Source organism: Rhyacophila brunnea, unplaced genomic scaffold, assembly GCF_057557595.1.
Source record: "Rhyacophila brunnea isolate RB1 unplaced genomic scaffold, BYU_Rbru_1.0 scaffold_1, whole genome shotgun sequence".
Lineage (NCBI taxonomy): Eukaryota > Metazoa > Arthropoda > Insecta > Trichoptera > Rhyacophilidae > Rhyacophila > Rhyacophila brunnea.
The window spans coordinates 51,397,700-51,424,314 of NW_028232751.1; the positions used below are offsets into that span (position 1 = coordinate 51,397,700).

The following is a 26,615-nucleotide window of genomic DNA, read 5'->3' on the forward strand; positions in this document are numbered from 1 at the left end:
CACAAGTGTAGAAGTGAAGTAGTATAAAATTTGTCTCCATATTTTCAGACAGGTTTGCAAACAACTTTTTATAGGACTGTTTTTTTGTATAGTTTATAACTAGCGGCCGTTTTATAAACTATGCATTTGCAAACTGCAAACCTGTGGCTACATTCATTTTTTCTTCAATTTTAAATAAATTCAACATCCCCTATTCAAATAAATATTTGTCACGCCACTTTCACTGTATGGTTTTAAGTGAATTGTGTTAAACTTTTCTCGCCTCCCTTAGCAACACTCCGCGCCTCCCAGTTTGGAAATCGCTGACGTTTTGTAATGATTTTAACCACTAGAAAGGTGTTTATCGTTAGTTTGAGAAAACACCTGTGATACTACAAAAGCCTGAAGAGCCCCATAAACGCATTCAAGAAAATCGCACTTGGTTCTTAACTCCTTAGTACATACTTCTACATAGCCATGCAAGAGGCAGCCTGTCACTAACTACGCTTGCAATGTTGACGTATGCGGCACATTTTAATTTAGAGTTTCAATACATATATCCGCATAGCCAGATTTAAAATAGGGTTAAAGGTGCTATAATAACCCAGGGTCTCCGAATTGGCAGAAAGGATTCGTTCAAAAGGTCGCACTTAATGGTCTATATACTTTATAAGGCCGCAGATTCCTAGCCATTAGACTAACATAATACACCCACCCTCCCTTCCTGCCATAACTTAGTACTTGCAAACATTCAGTGAGAGTTTTTGAAAATTAATTATTTTATGATGGTTCTGAAGATGAATTAATAGCTCTACTATAAGCTATCTAATAGCTAATAACCGTCAACATAGATAACTCAAATGCAGTAGAAAATAAAAACTTTGTTTTCAAAGTCATTATAACGGAGTTTTACCAAGGGAGCGCCAATTCAAATAATACGTTTTAACATCGTAATACATTCTTGGGTTTCCGAAACGTCGAGGAAAGAAGGAAGAAGTACACGCGGCGGATCCAGACTTGTCCACATCAAAACCGTGTTTCAAGACAAGTCTTAGTAGTAATGGACGGTGGTCTTACGCATTGGACACATTACACCACGACGGTGTTATCGTTTATAGGTTCGATCGCGTGTACTTCTTCCTTCTTTCCTCGACGTTTTGGAAACCCAATAATCTATTACAATAAAAAAACAACCGTGAATGTCTCAAACGTTTTAACAATATGTTGAATTTTTGGGCCCCCCAATACATAGTATCCCCTTCATGTGTAAGTACGGTCCTGTCTCTCAGTACCATCATGGGTGCGTATGTTGTGTATAATATTCACATAATCAATAATAATATTATATTCAAGAATTGTGCTCAGTTTCGCGATTGTAAACGGCTAGCGAGCATCATAGCGGTGTCGACTACGGGACGCATCATCAACCACGAGTCACGACCAAATACAGCGACGCCTTCAACCAATGCGCCACATTCAGAAGTCTCTTAGAGATACGATAGATATCTTAAAAATACGAGAATTTATTTAACATTAGTATAAGTAATTACCACACCGTAGTGCTGATTGATGTTCATACGTATGTATCGAGATAACAAAGCGACAGATCAGCGACATCTAAAACATAGTGATCAGATAGAACTTCTAGCCTAGACCACGGTTTGCTCTTTGTCATTCTGAACCGCTAATTCAAATGAACTGATTTCGCATTATTATTTATAGAGCTATATTAAACCGATTATAACGGAACAAAATGTGGCAGCTAAAAGTTTCCAGAAATAAGTACCTATGTATTTTTTACCACGTTTTTATTAGCTCGTACCTATTCTTGTTTGTCCAGTACTAATTTTTTCTTGTGTCCAGTACATTTTTTTTCTTGTTTGTCCAAGATTTGTATTGGACGATTGAAGATTTTTAACTAACTTCCCGACTAGCTAGACTTTTGAAACTTTTAGAATATATCAGAACACGACGACACTGCATTCTTTAATATTTTTAGCCATTTTTAAGCAGAATTGAATTCATTTTCAGTTAATTCTGCTTTGTATGGAAAGTTATTATTGTTGGTTACTAAGGGGGTCCTGGCAACTAAATTATTAATATATACGTGCGTTCCTATGGAAATCAATAAGAAATGTCAAAATGACATTTAAGTATTCTATATTTATTCAGTATTTCTATCAAGTACAATAAAAAGTTTTTATTAATACATAGAATTGTCAAGTTTATATGATTCAACAGAAAATTTAAAAACGTGGTATATAAAAAGTTCTTTTTATCTTGTAATTATTATATATTAGGTATATAGATTTAACTATAGGTATAATATATTTTTAAATATACTAATACAATATTTACATATACTATTAACACTACAACAGACTTCGAGGCCAAATATCAGCAAACAATCACATACACCCAGGCTTTCATAAAATCACATAAATATCACCGGGATCGAACCCAGCGCCCAGCGTAGACAGCTGGCGACACTAGTAGGTACTTAATCATAAATGTAAAAGGTTTCTGGATGGGATAATCTTGTTAGACATCTTGTGGCATGTCCAAGCGAGAGTTTTATATAAGTTTTATTGGCTTGCTGACTATGTAGTCTTAAAATCTCACTATTGGTTGTAGGCAGATGCAAATTAAATTTATAACCACTGAAGATGTCTTATTGAGATATTTTACTAATCCAGTTTGTTCTTGTTTAATCTACGAGAAATCAATAGATATATTATATCAAATTAAGCAATTAAATTTCCCATGTCGGTTTCAGGCAATGAAAACGACTGACTGGTTACGCTAACGGTTTCATGGTTTATTAACTAAACATAATGATTATTATTAACGTAAATATTATTATTGTAAAATAATAAAACATCACAAACATGTTAAGTATTCTGCATGCAAATTTTATTCCGAATGATTGACTTTGACGTGCATACATAATTAATTCACACGACGCTGCAGCGAATGGAATAGAATAGGCAATCGATTGTCATGCACGGCCTATTGAGATCTAGTTAAAATCCATCTATCGGTTTAATGCTTTAAATATAAAACTAGCATTGATGCCCAATGATTCTCAACCTTTCCACGTCATGGCAAATTATCAAATTATGAAACTTTAGCAGCACACCGAATAATATTTTTAATTCATTTTCTCTTAGAGTACCTATATAAGTAGATCAGTGGGTATTTGTCAATATTATTTATTAATTCGGCACACTTGATCATCTGCCAAACGCCCATAGCAAAAGCCGTCATAAAAATAACGGATCATTCAATACTTTATCCCTAGTTTGAACATTTAAATTACGATTACAATTCATAATAATGTTAGAAATATTGTAGACATTAATTTATTATTCCCGGCAGTTTTTTTTTTTTTTCAATATTTTTCCCCAGATGGAGCATATATAATTTGTAAAATAGAAAGTGTTTTACTGTACTATTCCATGTTCGTATTTTCCCAGTAAATATATTATTTAAACGTAAATAATATATCCATGGCCTCCACATCCTGAAGCGGGCCCCCAGACTAGGATGTTTGGCGGCCCCCCTACCTATCGCTGAGTGTGAGGCCTCAGTGCCAGCGTTCGGCGCAGTGTTGAGCGTTTTGCGTAACTCAAACGTATGACCGTATAACTGTATAACCAAAAAAAGACATTGTCTACAAACATTTTCACACACGGTTATACGTTTGTTGCGCCAAACGCAGCGGGACGTACACTAAGGGTAGAGGCAGTGTGACGCGCTACATTAGCATTTTCCATGGTGTACGCGGTAAATGTATTTTTAGAGATTTTTTATATTTTCCCCATCCATTTGGATTATGGAGTTGTCGAGTATCGGCACACAGTTAAAAATTGCATCGTATAATCAAATATTGAAATTATTAATAATTATTGAAGCAAAATAGCCCGCAGGCGACTTTTTTTTACTATTAGAGCAAATTTGTGGTCTGTGTTTATCTCACTCCTCTGGTCGACTCATCACGCCGAGCCCTTCCTGAGCCCGGGCCCCTAGGCTGGAGCCCTGTCAGCCCCCCCCCCTTGTGGGGGCCATGAATATATCGATCAATATTGATATACTGTTGTGAACTTAATAAGTCGACAGTTGTTTTGTGTCGATGTATCAAAAACATCTGTAGCATAAACTATTTTTAAAAGCATAACGACGTTTTCAAAACATTTGTATATAATTAATGTGTTTACCCACAGATTTTTTAAAAATAATAATCCTTGTCTTCGTACTATTATTGTTATACAATTTTTATTGATTATACCGATACTGATACCTTGTTTAGATACCTGTTCTTTCGATATGACTGCCCTATCCATAGCACACCAAGGCTCGACATAATGATAATATTTTATTATAAATGATTCACACTATGTCAATATGATCAATGATCATATATTTCGTGTTAAATGACACCGGCGCCCTTATTCCACTGTAAAGAACGCGAGTGGAATGTATCGCGATGAGATTGAGTTGTTATCACCTTGGGTAATCGAGATGGTAAGAATTCAATAATCCCGTCGCGATACATTACACTCGCGGTGGGTACAATGGAAGAAAGGCGCAGGTCTTTCATTAAATGATTTTTTTTAAATTTGAATAATATTTAAAAAGGTAATAAAGTTGACGGAAGTAAAATGTAATGAAACAATGTAATAAAATAATTTATGTTTGACACTTTCGTTGGCGAGGGTTGTGAGGAGATTTGATGACAATATGTTATTATGCTGTATTGAGGTCACCAAATTGATGAAATGGCGGTGGGCCGGACATATCGCACGGCGAACGGACGGCCGCTGGTCTAATGCAGTCATTCAGTGGCACCCGAGGGGCACTAAGCGGCCACAGGGGCGCCCCAAACCCCACTGTATTGACGAACTTGTCAGGTTTGGTGGAAGTACGTGGCAGAGAAAAACAAGGAATCGAGAAGAGTGGATAGCTGGAGGAGGCCTTCATCCAGCAGTGAATCGACCCCGGCTGAATATATATATATAGGAAAACACAATAAAAATTGGCGGAACACCGGTTGGAAAACACTGACCTAGTATCGTCCATTCAAAACAACAGAATAAGAAAAAACAGAAGAATAAAAGATATTTTTAACTACCAGTAAATTTATAATTAAAGTTACTGACATATAATTGTAAAAATAAAATAATATTGCCGATAATGCATTTATTGTTTAATCCATTTCTTTAAGCCGGTATATTTTCTGTTATCCGGATACGTATAGAAAAGTAGGTAAGTGAGTTTTATCTAACTAGAAATGAAATGATTCACTTATGTTGCAGTCTGGTAGTGAAATTCAGAAATCGATTTCCCTCTTCGTAATGATTTCACTAATAATATGATCGAGAGTTTTTTTCTCTCAGATGAACAAATAATAATATACTCGGCAAACTTGTTACACTCTCAATGTTACACTCTCAAAATGTTTGTCGCGCTGACTCACTCAGTCGTGTGGCGACAGGGTGTCAATGACACGATCGGACAAAAACACGACGACCATTATTAAACAATATGAATAATTAATGCGAAATATACCATCGTTATGAGTGGTACAGGTATGTCATATTGTCATATTCACTCATATATAATAAATATAGATCATGGTCTGCAAATTAGTCGTTATGTCCACACTAATATAACTAAACACAGCTAAATAATACGAATAGTACCCGTAACAACGAGAGTGCTAAGTGACAATTTGCAACATATTTTTTATAATTTTGAAATAATATATATTTTAAATTCCCATTTTTTATTCGACCCCTACTGAATAAACACAAGATTTAAGAATGCTAGAATTATATTATTGAAATAGATAATTATGAAATACTTTAACAAATATACCGTTAGATTCTTAAGTGACAAGAACAGTGAACAATGTGAGATTTGATTTCTAATTGATCCACCTTTTATTATTTCTGCTTGAGCTGAACCACTCGGGTTTGCAAGGGGATGATTTATGGTATTTAATATTTTTTTACAGTTTTTACTTATGTTTTAAAATTGTTGAGATGCCCAATGACGAAATGTTCAATCAATTACTTATCTCAAAAAGTAAATTGACAACCCACGGTTTTTTCAGATTTCTATCGGCTGGAAACCGACCACTGGAACCTATCGGTGAAAGTTTCAGATCGATAGCATTATTAACAAAAAAGTTTTTTAAGGTTGTATACCCCGTGTTTGGAGTCCCAGAATAAGATGAATCTCTACTAAATGAGTACCATCAAAATACTCTTTTATCTGTTGAGCTTTAAGTTTTCTTCAATATTGCTCTATTAGTTTTAAACTAAAAAATAACAGATATATATTTTATTGAGAATTCAGGTAACTGTGACATTTAAAAAAATAGGTATTACAAATTGCAAGCATTATACGTAGAAAACAAACGCTTGTAATGCATCTCTACCGAAACAACAGTTTAAATTGACTGCCGGACAAAGATAATTGCGCGCGCGTAGTAATTAATTGACCGCCGAAAATGTCGAACATATAATCATCAATTAATGCAATATCAGTTGGAGCAGGCGGTTGGTTAATTGAATTAAACATAATTATTATTAGTGAGAAGAATGAGGTTACTGCAGAAGAGAGCCATACTGAAATTAAATTTGCTAATTCAATGAAACCATTTCGAATCATATTCATTCCACAGTGCTACCGCGTCGAGAAATCTTTCTGCTGTCAAATGGTCTCAATATTTTATTACAACGTTTTTCTTAGCTCGTATTCTTATTTGTCCGGTGGTTGTTTGTCCGGTAGTTGTTTGTCCGGTACAAATCTTGCAATCGACTTTTAACCAACTCCCCTCCCCGACTAGCTAGACATTTGAAACTTTTAGAATATATCAGAACACGATGCCAATGCATTTTTTAAATACTTTCAGCCATCTTTAAGTAGAATTGAATTCATTTTCAGTTAATTCTGGTTTGTATGAAAAGTTATTTCGACACCATTATTGGTTGCTAGGGCTCTGGGGTCCTAGCAACTAAATTATTAATAATATATACGTGCGTTACTATGGAAATCAATAAGACATGTCAAGTACAATTTTTTTTTGATCGTTTAAGCTAGTCAAGTCAAGTTTATATGGTTCAACAGAAAATTTAAAAACGTTGAATATAAAACGTTATTTTTATCTTGTAATTATTTAGAATAAGAAAGAACGAAATTTGTTAAACAGTATTTAATGTCGTTAGGAAAACAGATCGTTTAAAATCTAATGCCTTTAGTAATTTCAACTATGAAAGTTGAAACAAAAACATATGTGACCTTACATTGTAATATATTGTACGTGATAAAAAAATATACTTATATATAAAGAGCAACAGGTTAAATTAGAGCAAATCTGGAAGTTTTGGATAAATTTTCGCGGCCTGCTCTCCCAGAAACTATGCAACGTTTGATTGTATTAATCTGTAAGTAAAACTCAACAGGTGTGCCAAATTTCAGTTTACTGCGCCATTAATGAAACTATGACAAATTTTGAATACTATTCACACCCGATAAATAAATATTCTCGCTCAACATTTTGTAATTCCGTGTGATACAGGGACTAAATACCCCATTGACTGAATGTAGTCACCATTTTAATTATTATATATTTCTTTTTATGGTGTAACTGTCAATTATTAGTAGAAAAATGTGGGGTTCCAGATGTGAGTCAGGGTGTTGAGAATGATGATGAAGAAGTCGAAGATGGATGCAGGAGCGAGTTTTATTTGCGGCGTAAACAGTTGGTACAATTAATAATATGTTACAGTAGTTATGTTACAATACTTATGATAATGTTCCGAGGTCCGAATCTCGGTACAATGAGATGTTGTGCGAAGCGATGTAGAAAGAGAGATTCTAACAGGCTGGGAACTTATACTCGAGTGACATTTTCGATGAAACATTATTCGCTATTTATACAGTTAAAATAATATTCTTTTTATTGAAATAATCGAATCAGCTATATTATCTGGCGTTTGCGTCAATGGATGACTGACTTAATGAAAAACGGATATGCAGAATTTATTATTGAGGTCAGCTCCTTACCGAGTTTGCTATAATTTGAAACTACGAAAAATAGATATTTAATTTGTAATTCTATATCTCTACAAATACATTGTATTTATAACATAAAACAATATGTAGTACCAGCTATACTTATTTTAATATTATGACAATATCCCTTTGAAGCGGACGAAAGCGTTCCTTTCTAATATTAAAATAAGTGTAACAAGTTATAATTACAATATTTATGTCCTTTTTGTAATTTCTTGCGTACAAAACATCATCAAATTATCAGTTTAATTACACTTGAAATATATCACAGAATTGTATGATTTTAACATTTCGATGTCTCAGAATACATAAAACTGTAGGTCGTCTCGTTGGCAGATGACTCTGAGCTGTAGCCATAATAGCCCTTGCCTTAATCCGATCATGTCGACTGCTTGTTAGTCAATTTGCAACTAATAAATCAATTAATAATTAATTATATCATTATTTTCGTATTATGAATATTGAAAAAAGTACAACATTGTGTGGAACAAATAGGTGTGACGATGTGGCACGCACATTTTTTTAAGCACAGAGTAAAATAAGATTAAATGCTGTTACACCTGTCGAATCGGAGCACGCGAACATTCGAGCGATAGTGAAAATATTGAAATTGTATTGCAGTCAACTAAAAAAGAGAAAAACGCGAAGAGAATGCGCGTGCTAGAGTTAAGTCAGCAATGCGGGAACGAAAAGTAAAACGTGGAGGAGATAGGTATTTTATTGCATTGATTGCAACCTGTCAATTCGCAAACAATATGCATATTAATCTCTTCGTTGAAATATCATTTACTTACTTAGAAATGAATTCTACAATAGTACAAAATTATTTATTTTTGAAAAACCTCAGAAAGATACATGCTTATTATAATAGAAAAAGATGGAACTAAAGTCTTTTGAGTCCTACTCATTCCAACTGTTTTTTTTATAATTTATATCTTTCTGGGTTTCAAAATTCATATTGTGTATTATGTTATTAACATTTTTAAATATCGTGTGTATTTCAATTTGAATTTATTTTTTAACATATTGTGGACATTACAAATTATAAGTTTAAGACGTTCACAACATGACATGAAACATTATTATAAAGAAAGTTTTATAGTAATTTACTATCAGCTGATGAAGTGGTTATGTAAATTTCTCCGTGCAGTGATCGCGAAGAAATAGTAACAAATTTCCGAACAACTTAGGTATGTTCATGGCGTCTTTAGATCGTAATTATGCTATGTTATTGACTGCAGACGCGGTTATGAACTATCATACAAGTGTTAAAAATTCATTGTATAGTATTTTTTTTTAATATTAAGTGAGATTACCTATATAATCATAATACACACAATCAATGATAAATAACGAAGAGAGTACTGATTGGACACACTATATATTTATTTATGTATTTAATTGGTGAGTAAAACAATAGTCATCCAGATTATGAAAATATAGTACAGATGCATTATATTGTACCTAGGTGTAATACCTACCTGCGCTGTAAATTTATTTCGGCAAAACAAGTTTGCCAAACAAGACCGCTTCCTGGAGATTTTCATCAACTTGCACTTTTTTGACGGCCACGCGCGAAAAAAAAACTAATTTCTCTTTCGTTTCGAAGCTTTTAAATTAAATTTTGTAAGTCGTCGCGAAAACCTCTTCGAAAGTCTTTGTGAGAATTCGCTTTGGACAAGAAAGTCGACATCAATATTCCTAAGCCGAACTAAAAAAAAGTCGCATCTAATATGAGAAGTAGCCGACAATGAAAAGTGAATCTAGGCTGAAATCAATGTGTGAAACTCGATGTGTCGTTTTCTATGCTTCAATCTGAATTCAAGTAGGTGACTACCGCTCACGACACATCTAATGCGAAAGAATAAGCCAAACGCAATGACATGACATTATTTTACTTTCATTATCGACAATCATAAATTCATTATTGTCCCATTTTATTCAATAATCAATTTAATTTTGCAAATAAATCTGTAAATAAAATTTCAAATTATAGATCGTATTAGGTTTTTGGGCAGTCAGCGTGTACCTACTCTTCCTTCTTTTCTTGATGTTTCGGGCTCGTTGCAGAAGCCATTCTTTATAAATAAAGTGCACTGTCGGGTTTATTAATGCGAACGTTGCTCTAAGTGTGTCAAATGGTTATGTATAATGCCACCAAACGTTGTTTAGAGTAAAAAAGGGAGGCATACTGTGTCAGTTTTCAAGGACAGATATACCACGAGAATAGCATACATAAAGGTGACAACCCAAAAATGTAATACGATACACTTCTAATTCTCAAACAAATTATCAATTTATAAATATGTATTCGTTTAAGTAACTTTACTAACTAACGTGTAACTTAACGAGATCGTCGTAGATATTCGTTATACATTTAAAATTAAAATCTGATCTAATAATCAAAGTTAACATATTAAATTTTAAATCATATGATTAGATATTGTAGAGGTTTTGTATATAACTCTACGACTATCATGTTGTGTATGGTCATTGATAGACCATATCGTCACTGTTCTGGCAGAAGACACTAATTCGAAAAAATGACATATTGAGTTAGTTATACCAAAATGTTCCTTATTTCAAACTTTACCGTCTGGAAACCTTCTTAATAAATAAACAGTCTTTATTTTAAAGTCATCCTTTTTACGATTACTTAATAAACTCACATGATAGACCATTTCAAACATTTTAACAACTTCAAAGTCAAATTACTCAAAACTAGTATTCTCCAGTTAGTGTGTTCTGCCGGAACAGACGATATACAATAACGCAAACGGAAATGCAACAATTGTTATTGAACCTTCCTAGGACACAGTTGTCTTTCGGCCTTCCATGTAGTCTACACGCCCCGCTGTTCTGTGTCTCTCACCGTATCTAAATTCCAAATTAATGTGAACCTTTCAACTCAAACTAAAATCAATAAGATAGTAATTTTTAATGCCGTGTTTATCCGAACTTTATTACTTTAAAATAAAACCAAGAATAAATAAGAGAATACTAGACTAAAATTGAAGATAAAATATTGTTTTTATTATCTTCAAGCCGGGACATACCCCTTACAAAATGCATCAGTAGCCTGATGCTGAGTACCTCCGCTACGCAGAAGTACATTGGAACACGTATATGTTTGAGAGCGCTTGAAGACACATATCTACATTCCAATGTACCTCCATGTAGCGGAGGTACTCTGCATTTACCCACTAACCAAATATTTTTTACAAAATTTATTTTTTTACCCAGTCTCTCAAAAGGTTACCGACCACTGACGTAGATAGTGTTTGTTACTTTTTAAAATTAAATTAAACCCTAAATCCAAGTGATATTAGATAACAGTCAAAAAAGTTTGTGCGTTTTTATTTAAAAAAAAAAAAAAAAAACTTCTACGTTAGCAAGACATTTTCATCTACAGCAGTAAACATTATTCAATTTTAGTTATATTTTTTTTTCAATTGTTTAATCTAAGCAGGTCAAACATGAAACGGTGGTTAAATTCTGTCGACTAAGACTAAGGTGGGCTGGACACGTTGAGAGAATGCCTGAGCACAGGACGCCAAAAATCATGACCAAGTGGATCCCACAGAGGAAACGGTCTAGGGGCAGACCAAAGAAGAGGTGGGCTGACTGTATCGAAGAGGACTGGAGAAAGATGGGGAGGGCTGGAGTGGAGACTGGAGAGGAGCAGCCAGTGTGCGGAGCGTGTGGAGGACAATTGTAGAGGCGGCCAAATCCCGCCCCGGGATGTAGTGCCGAGAAAGAAGAGAAGAAGAATCTCAGCAGGTCTTGTTGAATTAAAATACATATTAATAATTAAATAAAATTAATATAAATTACTTACTATTAATAATTTAAGAAATACTAATAATAAAATACAAGAAAAGTTGCATCTGCTGGGAATCGAATGCGAGACGTCCGGGTGGCAGGCGAGCATTCTACCACCGAACCATTTATGGATATCGGTGATTGTTATATTTTATAATACAAAGGAAAGAAAATTGTTCACCACGGCAACTCGCAATTTTATTTTTCATATTACAATACGTATTCACTTATTAACGTAGGTATAATGTGTTTATTGATTTATTATTTAATTTTAAATGTCCATGATACACTATTTTAATGTATTCATAATCTATAAACGCAAAATGCTGACCAAACTAAAGCTTACAAGCTGAAAATACCAGTCAGACAACGACAAGACACTGAAACGCCAATTAAGGAAACTAGATATTCTACTCCCGTTGGCATCGATCCGAAGAACAGTGCTTCTGGAAACCTACTTATTTTTACTACAATATACTATACCTACATGGCGCGACCACCCATACCTATTGTGAGTTAGACCACGAAATGTCAGATAAAATTGATAAGAAAAAAAAACAAAAGAATATGTAAGTTGTCGCTAAACAAACTAGGATCTATCAAAAGGTAATTACAAAAAAATAATACTATATTAGATATACTTAAAGAATATCTATCATTACTCGTACATCAACAACAGTTGTTAGGTTTCTAAATAATAAATAAAAATAAGTGCAAAAATAAAAGATATTACAAAAACAACCACAGCCTAAGGGAGCGCGTAAGGCCAAGATAGCAGTGGCGAAGAGTAGAGGTTGGCTGTTAACATCCGCCATAAATAGTGCACATTAAACTTTGTTTGTCACACGTATTTGTTTTTATTGAACTAAGGCTGCGATTTACAGATGGTATTGGTTAGTTTTTAAAAATTAATTAAATCCTGCCTAAGCCAAACCATAATAGTTTTGGTATATCTTGTATTTGTATACTTTTCATTAATACTTATTTGTTTTCGTTGGATTAAGAATATGTACATATTACTCATATTTTTGGTTATTTCTTTTTAATTCATTAAGCCCTGCCTAACCAAACTATAATAGATAAAAAAAATATTATTCTATCTATATTCAAAGTTATGTATGATTAAATATTAGACATTTTATAGATAGACGAGTAGTTTTTTGCTATTATCTCGTATCTCTTAGTTTACACAGGCTTTAATTGAATTTTAAAAACTAACCAACACCATCTGTATATTGTAGTATTATTTCAATGAAAACAAATACGTATGACTGATAAAGTTTAGTGTGCACTAATTAGTGTGGATCTTAACAGCCTACCTCGATTCGGAGTTTCTTTTTTAATTTCTTCGCCACTGCATGATAGTGCCTACTTACCTCTAGATGAGGTATATCGTCCCAACAAGCTACTAGTAAAATATAATGTCGAAACCAGTAATTCCATATCGTTATTGTTATTATGTCTCGAATATTTATAAAAAATATAAGTATAAAAACTGAAAGGTAATATTTTTACCTACATGTACTCTTAATACAGTATCTAGGTATGTAGCATGGTATATATACAGTTACAAATATGTATGCCATTAAGTATAAAAAGTAAAACTGTTTAGGTACTTGTCATGTTTATACAAATAAGGAACGGCAGTAGAAATGATTTCAATCGTTATTGGAAAACTACCGTCAGTCCGCTTTCCTTCCAAACTAGATTCTCATTATCGATTTCGCTCGAAATTCTCTTTTCTCATTTTTTTGCACAACAGAAGGCAATGATTTGCGGAGATTTCGTTGTCGGACCGGAAGATAATAATAGTGAGCGACAGGTAAGGCAACGAGATGTCGCGCGAGCATGCATTCAACACTCAACCAGTCAGTCAGTATACAGAATAAGAAGAGGTGAGACTGAGAAAGTTTTAGTAGAAATGATAACAATTAAACTAAGAGGCGAGGGAACGCACCGGATGTTCCGGTAATAACAAAAGTGGTATTTAAGTGCTTTTGACAAAGATGACACTAGGAGTGAGTATATAATGTTAAATTATATACGCTAGATTTAAGAATGTTAAATACCCACGTGTGTTTTCAAATAAGAACAATTTAATATTCGAAAATGTTGTAGGTAGATTCGATATTCAATAAAAAAAAAACAATAATTTAATATGGTTGGAAAGGCGTCATAAATAAATTTTAATCGTCAAATAGTTTATTTATTTTGAAAAAAAAAATGTATTGTATGCTATTACAGCTATTTGCCAATGTGCCACAGTATAAATAAATTGGGTATATGTACAATAATTATAAGCGGTAGCCATGAAATAAATAATTAACAAAATACTTAATTATTGACACATATAAAACAAGAAAGAAGAATATTAATACTATCGACCGAAGGTACTTGATGGAATTTGAATTTAAATTTTAATGGATTTAAGTTTACTCGAAGGAATAGTACAAAACTTAAATCCATTAGAAGAAAGAAGATAAGTAAATTATTATTTAATATGAAAGTAAAATAAAATAAATAAATATAAATTTAATTCTCACCAAACATTACAAAGTAAATAAATATACCCTTGTGGTGGCATCGAAAAGGTTAGTCGCACGATACAAAGCTTAATGGTTCATGAAATATCACAACCGTCCAGCGACGGGGTAGGACGAGAAACGTGGGGTGACGTGTGATATTGCTGGGAACATGAAAATTAATTACTTATAAAGACAGATTTAAATGAACCCGTGAATAAATAAAAAGAAATGCTTTAAAAGAACAATCACTATCCAGGTGGACAGGAATTGAATTGATAGCATACACAGAAGAAAACGAGTTGACAAACAGACTTACGTGTCATTTTTCATTACCTTTCGACTGTGGGTTGTATACAGTCCAATGGACGATAAAGAACTATGAGTTGTCATTTCATTTCTACGGAATGGACTGCTAAATACTAATGAAATCATCCCTAACGAAGGTATTTATTAAACGTATTTCGAAAATTTTACATTAAACAGAAACTTAATTAGAGACTGAGGGTGTGGCAGAACATTTTCCTATTAGCCATTAAACAACAAAAATGGCGTGGATTACATTAAAATAAATCTATGTTATAGTTTCTATCACACGGCCAGATCGTAAGCGTTCAACACACAATACTGCGCCACCTCACATGCGTTGACGACATCTAAATCTATTGTAACACTATTTATTATGTTTTATAAAAATTCAGTGTTATTGAAAAAATTCAGTGTTGCCAAAAGGCGAAACCTGTGTGCAATCGTGTCCGGAAACTTGTACGTATGCAGTTCGCCATATCACACTTCACCGTGAAATTTTGTATCGGAAATATATGGCCGTATATTAAAGACCGTCTAACCTTTTTGGGTCGTATATAGTACTGACATATAATTCATGTCTAAATAAAACACGGTTCTTGTCGGTTTACACTTTACAGGTAGCCAGCACCAAACAAAATTTGAAAATAGTCGATATACTTACTGGATTATTTGTTAGGTTAGGTTTTCATTCTTGAATAATTCATGAATTTTGAAAATGAAAATTGAATTATTGTTCGTATTGAATCTAATAAAATTGGAGACCGAAAAAGCTCACGGCGAACTGTGCCACAGTGAAATGTTTTACGTACAATTTTGTACTTTTGTGCAGATGTTTTCGTATTATGTTACAATGCTTTTGTAATATTGCATTACAATAAGACAGTATTAATATTTTGGTGAAACTAAATAAATTACAGGGCCAAGTTAACGAGGTAATGTGATATACCTAGAATGCATGTTAAAAATAAATCCATATACGCTGAACGGAAGTTGGTAAAACTTGCGGAAAATGTTATAAAGATTTTGGCAAATTTCGCAATAAGATAATACCTACAATCACGGCATCGTCAATGCTTAGTCAAATTATAATCGTATTATTCTCACAATAAATACGTACAAAATGACATTAGATTTAATTTCGACAAATTGCGTTATAAGCGCAGCTGTCTGTCTTCTAAAAAAGGCGAATATGTAAGGACGATTATTATATGCATACAAATGCTTCCATTTAATCCAAATAAGTACTAGATAGATACTTGAAACTTTTAGAATATATCAGAACACGATGACAATGCATTCTTTTAATTTTTAATTTTTAGCCATCTTTAAGCAGAATTGAATTCATTTTCAGTTAATTCTGTTTTGTATGAAAAGTTCTTTCGGAAAAAATTCGTAAAGAGTAAAACACTATTATTGGTTGCTAAGGGGGTCCTAGCAACTAAATTATTAATATATACGTGCGTAACTATGGAAATCAATATGAAATGTCAAAATGACATTTCAGTATTCATGTATTGAGTATTTCTATCAAGTACAAAAAAAAGTATTTATTCATACATAGAATTGTCAAGTTTATATAATTCAACCTTAGATTATGGTTCAACAGAAAATTTAAAAACGTGGTAAGTAAATAAAAAGTTTTTTTATCTTGTAATTATTTTTCCTCAAAACGGGACATCTACCTACTAATTTTACGTAATAGTATGTGTATTCAAGAAAACTCATATTTTTTATAGTTTTTATTTATTAATGAAAAGAACAGGTATGAACAAGTCAAAATATTATATAATGTATGTCTTATATTTTTCTGAAGAACAAAATATTCTGGTTTTGATTACAATTAATAATGAAATTCTTGGCAAATTTAATTGCGACTTGCAACCGTATTTTTTCACTCGTCCAGAACTTACTCATAAAGAGAAAAGAACCTTTCTACCTGTTTTTTATTATTAGATATAATATTATTTTTAGATATAGATTTTTTTATTTTTCGCGCCTTTTTTGTAATTGTTACCGTTGGTTGCTTTCTTTCTGAAAACGGGACATTTCGGCGTCTTGAAGCTGTGTTTGGGGACAACGGGATAGGTATTTTCTATAATCTAAGGGGATAGGCTACCTAAAAATGGGACGTATGGTCACGTTAGGTATAATGCTATTTTTAAGTTTAAATTACAATACATATACAGCAATCATGAAACTTGTGCGCTCCAGGTTAGCGCCACGACTAGTTTTCGGCTACCCGATCGTACCGACCAACAGGGGCCCAACAATGGTGATATGGAAAGTAAGTAATCTTATTCAAATTTTGTATAATAGAAGTAGATGCTTAGTAAATAGTAGGTAACTATGTACCTAATATTACACCACAGCGTGCCGCTTAACTCGATGTCATTTGCATAACACAATGAATGTATGAAACGTCTTCGCCATTAAGTAAATTGGGATGCCATGCAATCTCCTGACGTCTCATGAATATGTAATGACAAATGACTTGTTTGGAAATAGTAGTACTTTGTCAAAGTATTTTAAACAAAAACTAGAAACAATGTACCTGACTAACGCATAGTTGCTTATACATAAATGGAAAAAGAAAACACTTTGGTATATTCATAGCGAACGTATATAATATTTTTTTAAACTCTCGAAAACATAATACGTACAGTCTCAGTAATCCGCCGCTCGATTATCCGACAACTACTATAATCCGCCGTTATTTTTACTAGTTGAAAGCACAAAATCAAGCTCTATAATTCGCCGGTAATCGATTGTCAAATTCAGTAGTCCGCCGCGTGCAAGTATACAACGCAGATGAGACGGGTTTATTTTGGAAACTTCTCCTTCGTAAAACGTACGTTCATCGCGAAGAAAGTACTGTACCAAGGAGGAAAGTGCCCAAGGACCGCATCACAATTATTATGCCGTGTTCCAATGCAACCGGGACACACTAACTGAAGTTTTTGGTTACAGGGAAAGCCAGGAATCCTAAGCCATTCAAGAATATCTGCCTCACTAAACAACTGGTTGTGTGAAGTGATTTCCTGTTTAATATTTAGTTGATAAATTTCGTTTATAAATATGCATAATTTAGTAAATACTTGATTTTGATAATAAATAAAACCGTAATTTGCTAATACAAATTTCTCAAAAAAACTATTTTTACGAAATACCTGTTTTAATTTTTACCATATTTTGTGTGTATGCACTATAATCCGCCGCTTTCACTAATTGGACACTTGTATGGTTTTTGGAGTGGCGGATTACTGAGAGAGTACTATAATTGAAAAAACATTCAATAACTGTAATGTTTTAATACACCATATTTTACGTGTACCGCATACTACCGATACAACTGGGGAGTAATTGTTAATAATAATTACGCTAAACTCAAATGTAAGGGAAACACGTGTCGTAAAACAGTCTTTATACCTATGTGGTAATTTACCAAGTGATAAACCCATTTTATAAAACAGAATATTACATTCTTAAATCTCGTATGAATGTATGTTTTTTGCTGTTAAGTGATCACTAATCTATTAAATATATCGCCTTCTTTGGCAAAAACGTTTTATTTTAATGCGATCGAATTGATCTTTTTATATTGAACCGCGGATGGCTAAAAACCATACGTACAACACAACAGACAGAATTAAGAATATAGATTATTAAGAATTAAGACATAAGAATAAGTGTTATTTTTGAACATAATAAGATATACCTACAGGCTCTCAGATACACACATTTATGATCATAATGCTGGAGAAACTTGTACGTATGCAGTTCGCCGTATTACACTTCACCGTGAATTGATGTATCGGAAATATATGGCCGTATATTAAAAACCCCCAAACCTCTTTGGGTCGTAAAGTGCCTATTGATGTCTAAATAAAACACGGTTCTTGTCGGTTTACACTTTAGGTTTAGAGGAAGTCAGCAGCAAATAAATTTTGGAAATAGCTGATATTATGGATTATTTGTTAGGTTAGGTTAGGTTTTCATTCTTGAATTCATAATTGAATAATTAATGTTCGTATTGAATCTAATAAAATTGGAGACCGTATAATATGAGGTCATCTCTTTCCGATAAGAAAGCTCACGGCGAAGTGTGCCGCGGTGAAATGTTTTACGTTCAATTTACATGTAACCCTCAGCAAACAGGATGAGAGAAATATGGATATCTTTGGGAGGAGAGATTTGAGGAGAATCTTTGGGGTTGTTCAAGAAAGTGGCATTTAGAAAGTGACACTTTATAGGGGCGAAAAGATCACGTGGCATAGACAATGCAGAGACAGCACTGAATCGGCCACGTGCATAGAATGCCGGAGGATATACTAGCAAGGCGGGCTATGTACGCAACCTCCGAAGACAAGAGAAGACCTAAACGGCCGAAATTGAGATGGCTGGATTGCGCCACAGGGGGTTTAATAATTCTCAGTCAAACTAACTGGAGTGTCGGCGATGAATCGTCCAGGATGGACGAAAATTTTGAAGGAGACCAAAACCGCCAAGGGCTGTAAAGCCATAAATGATTATGATCATTAATTATACTGAAAGAAAAACTTTTATACTTATACCTATGTGGCAGTATGTGTGTAGACATTGTTTGTTAGTTTTTTTTTTTAAATTTAAGCCCTGCCCAATCCAAGCAATAATATATAATAGTCGAAAATATTTTATAGATAGAAGAACATTTTTTTCTAGGCAGACCTAGTAATTTCAAAAAACCATCCAACACTATAGGTATGTATTATGCATTCTTAATTCAACGAAAACAAATGAATATGACTGAAAAAGTATGCACTATTTATGCCGAATCTGACAGCCTACCTCCACTGCTATGTGGTGAATAGAATTATGCATCTCTACAGGATTGATATATGTAACGAATATAAAAAATATGTCTTAACTAAATATCGTTTTTAAAAAGACAATTCATATGTAAAATAAAATACAGCAAAAAAGAAATAAAACCGTCCGAGATCAGTCCAAATAATTCTCTAATATCTGTGTCGGATATGTTATAATGCATGGCCTTGAATTGTGCGATTTTATCAATCGATTCTGCGCGTGATCGCTAATTGCAACAACTGGTTCGATGGAACCGGTCGCGACCCATAGTAGGACATCACTGCTCGCCAATAAAGTAGTGAATACTCAGTACGGTATATTCCGCTTATATGAAAATGTAGCCCCACTGACCGTATTTAGAGAGGCGAGTTAAAAATGTGGCAGGCGAAGAAGAGGCACACTAACGAGACTGCGCCATCTGCGAGATGCACAACTCGGCAACCGACCATCAGTCGTGTGATAAGATAACATTACTTACATAGGTACCTATTGTTTTTCTTCACTCTGGGAGCACTTTTCTAACAAACAAATTACATGAATAGTCTCAAAAACACGCAAACTCACGCCGATGGTCGTGAGCAATTGTTAATTTAAATGCCAGTTACCAATTCCATCATCTCGAGTCTCTCGACCCTTGATGCGATTCTCTTAGAACGTCCATTTTCAATCGTACCATGTAAATAGGAATTGAGACGTGGAAATGAAAAATATTGGTTGGGCCATTTATATTCGCATTCGTCCTTTCTTTCCACCAACCTCAATGAGACATGGACATGATCGACCGTGATGAAAGTTAAGTTTAGTTAGTTCAAGGCAACTGGTGCGTGTAGTTTGTAACCACATTTTATTGATTAATTCAATTATACAGACTGATTCAGAAGTTGTTCGTGGGCGACGGCCGGGTCAGCTTGATATAGTGTGACCGTCGTCCAAGCGATACTTCTGAATACCTGGCAATCCGTGATACTGGCTCTCAGCATTCATACAACCTATCATCATCATCATTCATCAACGTCATATATCATCCATCAATAGTGTACCGCCAAGTGCCGCGCAGTTGGACATGCCTGTCTTGTAACATGCACTTATGTATTTAAACATAAACATATTATTAGATCAAACTAACTTTTGATCAGCTTAGTTGTTACCTTCCCTTAATTAAAAAAAAATCAAATGTCAGCTTTTGAAGACTGCGAACATCTATAATAATTAACCGAATGTATTTACTATATTTTGTATTAACACTGTCTTCAAATAATGAATCAAAACGTCAACATGCCACGTCACGTCGAATCGGATATAATTAGATTATTTTTCTATTTCGCATGCGACTGTCCAAACAGATCCAAAGTGATCATTATATGACGCAGATCATCGGGCCAGACGGTCGGCAGAAATCGTGGCGTTTACAGTATCCTGCACATATTCATTCGACAACGAACAGAATATTACATTTGATTATGTACACATGTGCGTTACGATATGAACCAACGGCCAATTATGTTCTATATACACTTAATATAAAATATAATAGGTAGGTACCTCGAAGTTGTATGCATATTGACTATGCGACTTAGCGAGAAGGAAAGGATAAAGTAATTCATTCCAAAAACAGTTTGTTAAATATATTATTTGTTAACCCGATATAAACAACTCTGCATGTTTAAATACATAGTTTACCGAGATTCATATATTTTGCGTTAAAAAATTAGTAACGCAGGTGGCACAAGTTGCGTATCACTACAAAGACCACTCATACGTGATACGTATGTAACATTGCAACGGTACCTACCCGCACGTCTGTCCATGCGGACAAACAACGGATAATTTTGTTCAACAACGTATTTTATGAGAATTAGGAGAAACTTATCAAATTACATAATATAGTTTTTTGCACTCATATAAGGAATAATATTATATTTTTTATATAATTGGCATGTAATATCAATTAATGGCATGTGCCCCTGGTAAAATATCTCGGTTGTATTGAGTTAATATTTCAGTTTAAATTATTATTATTTTGAAGAATTATATTATTATAAACTACGCAGTTTTGCGAGCAATTTCACAAGAGCTAGAGCAGTGGTTCTCGTGTGCGGCCACCAGAGGATTTTGCTGCGACCACAAGCGCTTTACAGAATAATATTTCAAAAATTTATTTATAAAATTATGAAATTGGTTATTTTCTTTCTTTTTTTCTTTCCACGCTCAAATGATCCACAATGTGTTCTTGTGAGATCATGTGTGAAATAGTCAGTTTTTGACAATTGTTTTATTAATATTGTCGATTTTTCATACTACTGTATACTGTGGAAGATCATTCAGTGTAATGTACTTCATAAAAAACAAATATCGAAGCCAGTTGACAGATGTAAACGTAGAAGCAGCCATGCAGCTCGCATTGGAAAAAAGGAGTAGGTATTGAGGAATTTCCATTTGCTTATTTTTAAATAAATAGATATGTACTAAAAACTAAAATGTTCAAATGTATTTTATTAAATGGACTTGTCTATAAATAAATTGATCCATTTTTTTAGTAAATAAAATTTAGCTATAATTTTTTCAATCACAACAAAAGTGAAATTTGGTGCGGCCACTAGACGTTTCCATGTAACTGTCAATGTCAATTATTGTGCGGCCACATCTAAATTTTACGTGAGATGGAGTGCTGCAGTACATTCCAGGATTTGCTTATACCAGATAATCATAATCAGGTTTTAATCAACGGTATGGCAACGCAAAACTACCGAGATAATAGACTAATAAATTTAAAAAAAAACCTCTTACAAAGATTTCTTTCGCTAGAAGAAGGTTGGTACACAAAAAAGAATCATTAAAATCATGCAAATGAATAATTAAATAATAGCCAATCATCTATTCACAGCTTCACAAAAAACATATTTTGACTTATCATTGATTATTTTATTAGTTTTAATTGAAATTTGTTATTAATAGAGAGGTTTTATTTTTATCAAATATAAATGTTGTGCCCACTCTACTAATTATTTAATAAATTTCAGTTGATTAATCCACCGGTCGTGTTAATATAAAATAATTAAACTTCGAAATCACATGTCACCGACATGGTAACAATTATAAAAAAATAATTATTCCGATGTCAAAAATATTGTTATATTATAATGTATTGATAAAAGAAAATGATTTTACTTACCTAACTGTTATTGTAGTTCCAAATAAACAAATCGACTGTGTTTAGGAAAAAGGGTGTACCGCTCGATTTTTCGAAAAGTGCTTTTATTAGATATTAACAATGTACACAACTAAATACACATTCTGTAAAAAGGAAGTAAGCCGTGAATGCTGATTTATTATCTAAAATAAGGTTTTAATTGACCTTTAATTAAGTTTTAATTTAAGGAAAAAAGCATTTACCCTCAATTTTAATGATTTTTCTGTAATAATTTGTTTAATTATTAGTAGATCGAAAAGGTATTACACCAAATCATCAATCATCATGCACCAAATGTATGTGCCTTTTTTATTTATTAATATTGAACCAACATCATTCAAAAAACGCTTTTCGCCTCTCCTGTAAAATTTGTTTTATGTGGGTTACGCCCTTTTTCCTAAACACGGTCGAAATGTAAAGCAGGATAATCTGTATCATAAACGAAATAGACGTATGTACCTACGTAATATGAGAAGTGGACGTGTTGGTGGAGTATACTAAGAATTACATGGATGGCAAAGAGGGCGTTTTAGAAAAAAATATACTGGCCATCTAAAATATGCCTTTAGACTTTAGAGAGTTCTGCAATGTAGACTGAAGAGAAACAAATCATTAGGTCAAGCTTAAAGAAAGCTCGTTTTTTTCAAATTTAATATTGGACGGCGTGAATATTAACGTAATTTCCATCATCGACCTGAATAGAGTTAGATGTAAATAAAATAAAAATAATTGACTGAATAAGTACAACTCTGGGAGAGGCTTAAAAATTATATTTTATTGCATTTCCTATATATTGTCTCGTTGAATCTGAATTAACAGGATTCGGGAATAACCGGATTATTTATCTGCTCTCAAAAACTGTCACGTAGTTCAGCATGCCGCTAATATAACTAGACTATAAAAATAAATCTAGTTTACACCAGTCATGAGGATCGCGAAATAAAGGAAATTTAAAGAATATAATAAAACGGATAGGAAAACGAACTTAACGTATTTTATATATATTTTTTTTTAAATCGTGATTTTTCTTCATTTTTTCCCTTGAGTAAGAATAATTATGGGTAGAGAAAAATATTATACTCAAAAGAGGGTCACATGCAAAAAAAAGTTTAGAAACACTGCTCTAGGAGACTACGACAGCTAAAAGTGGTAACGATCCTCAATAGTATGTAATACGAAAATAAGTTCCAAATTTATATCATTAGGTTTAGAAGGTATCAACTAATTCTAGGTAATGGGAATCATATAATAGTAATCGATTTATAAAAAAACAGACAGTCTGAATTTGGTAGAATGATGTACGTATACAAAATAATTGAATGCAATTGAATAAACATTGAATTCGAAAGAGAAACTATTTGAATAAAAATTGAAATAGGGTCAATTTTAATCGGCACACGCTATCTTCTGTCATTGAGTGTAAAGATTGTACAATTACCATAAAAGAAGTAACAAATAAATTGAAAAAAAAATCAATAACAACCACAGAAAGTAAGTGAGAAAGCGATTAAAAGAGGTGTTAAAAATTTCACTGACCCGTGTTTAGATGTCGTATTTGAAATCTTAATGAAAGTGCCAACTTTATGAACGATAAAAGTGTAGAGCCAATTTACTGTTTATACTATAAACAAATATATTATATAAACTTATAGCGTCAGATGATTGAGAATTTTTTTAATACTTCTACGTTTTAGTAACACAAGAATATTGATTTACTCTCAAAGTCAACAGATAAATACATGGATTATCTCAAAGATGTTTCATTTATATAAAATGGAGTAAGTATTCTGTGATTTCTCGATCAAAAAAGGTTAACCACAATACCACATTGCTACGCAACAGATACTGCGTTTCTTATTCTCTCAGCAGAATTTGTATGAAAATTTGTATGTCTTTCTTTGGCGTCGTTTTCAGTATTTAGGTTCCATATATCAGAAGGTTTTCTATAACATTTTTGGATTATCTATACTCTATAGCAGTGGTTTTCATGTGCGGCCACCAGCGCTTTACAGAATAATATTTCAAAAATGTATTTATAAAATTATGAAATTGGTTGAATATGTACACATAACTCGTCTTAAATTTCTTTCCACGCTCATATGATTGATAATTTGTTTGTGGATATGTGTGAAATAGTCCGTTTCTGAGAAAAAGTCAATTCAAAGAATTGGCAACAATTGCTTTATTAATATTGTCGATTTTTCCTACTACTGTATACTGTGGAAGATCATTCAGTATAATGCAATTCATAAAAAACAAATATTAAAGCCAGTTGACAGATGTAAACTTTAGAAGCAGCCATGCATCTTATTGGAAAAAAGTAGTATTGGGGAATTTCCATTTGCATTATTTAAAAAAAATAGATATGTACTAAAATGTTCAAATGTGTTTTATTAAATGGACTTGTCTATAAATACATTGATCCATTTTTTTAGTAAATAAAATTTAGCTATAATTTTTTCAATCACAACAAAAGTGAAATTTGGTGCGGCCACCAGACGTTTCCATAGAACTGGCAATGTCAATTGTGAGGCCACAGTTAAATTTCACGTGAGAACCACTGCTCTATAGGCACTTACTGTGACTATCAGACAAAGATATAATTTGAATCTAAATAATTATGCAAGTAAGATTCTTTTAGATTTAGTGTGGATCTGTTATTAACATAAAATCATAAAATTTAAAGTACCTATAGGTATATAATTTCGAGATACATCACAAAAATTCATATTGGAAATAGGTATATATACATATTCTGTTTGCACCCAATGGGACTTGAACACATAACTATCGTGTTCTTCACTTCTTTTTCCAATACATTGTCCACAGTTAATTTTCACTGTACCAGTTATTACGATTTAAGAATAAAGTTATAATAAGTAAAACAACAGAATTTGTAAACACTGAAAGTCGCGCAAGCGCTAGAGCAATTTTAGCAAATTGAAGACATTCTGGTAACGTTATATAGTTTTTTAGGTGTATATTATTATCGGCATACCGACACTTTAAAGTTTAAACGTATCATAATCAATCAGCAATAAAAGCAAAGCGATTCTAGAAATTTAAAACAAAAACCGATTGGAACCTTGAACATAATAATATAATCACAGCAAAAATCATCACAAGGAAAAGCAGTAGGTGAGAGTGTAGTGTAGTAGAAATTAAATTAACTTGCGTTGTTCAACTTCCAAGGGATGAAGGTATAATTCTGATACTTTTTTATACTTATCGCAGCACGGCGCTGTAGGTTTGCATAGGTACATTTTTATAACATTTTTATAACATAGGCGTCGTTATGCGCTCGCTCTGTTAATTAATTACTAGTACAATCAAAATAAAAAAAATAAAAACTAAATTAAAAATTACAATTTCGGTAAACTTAAAACAGTCGTTTACTACCGATTCATACTGAAATTGGATCCAGTGTCCATGTGATCCAAAATATCCCATCAAATTTTATGTGTAAATTCATCATTTTTAAATCAATATTGTCTCAAATATTGAATTTTCTCAAAATGTAACACGTGTGGGTTTCACTTTGTTTGCAGATATACGTCTAATTGCCGATGAGGTCATAATAATAATATTATATTCATGTGATGTCCTCAAAGTCTGGCTGTTTGTCATTGTTTCTAAATTACTAACTGTAGGTACTATGTACCTACTGACATAAGGACTCACGGCCTATCATAGCACTGTTAATAAGAATATATATGTACATATAGGTAGATATATGTTCAAGTTATAAATTATCAGAGTGTACATTAAAGGACTAAAACACTGCTGTTTAAATATTGTTAACACACCAGAAGTACAAATCATACTAAAACATTACAACTAAATACGATAATAACACAATTTTATAA

The 26,615-nt window shown here is 32.9% G+C and overlaps 1 protein-coding gene across 2 annotated transcripts in view; it reads right to left on the reverse strand.

Moving 5' to 3' along the window:
• The window catches only part of LOC147079929 (WD repeat-containing protein 47), a 228,462-nt gene that overhangs the window by 26,309 nt on the left and 175,538 nt on the right, over positions 1-26,615 (reverse strand). The gene's annotated exons all lie outside the window — the stretch shown is intronic.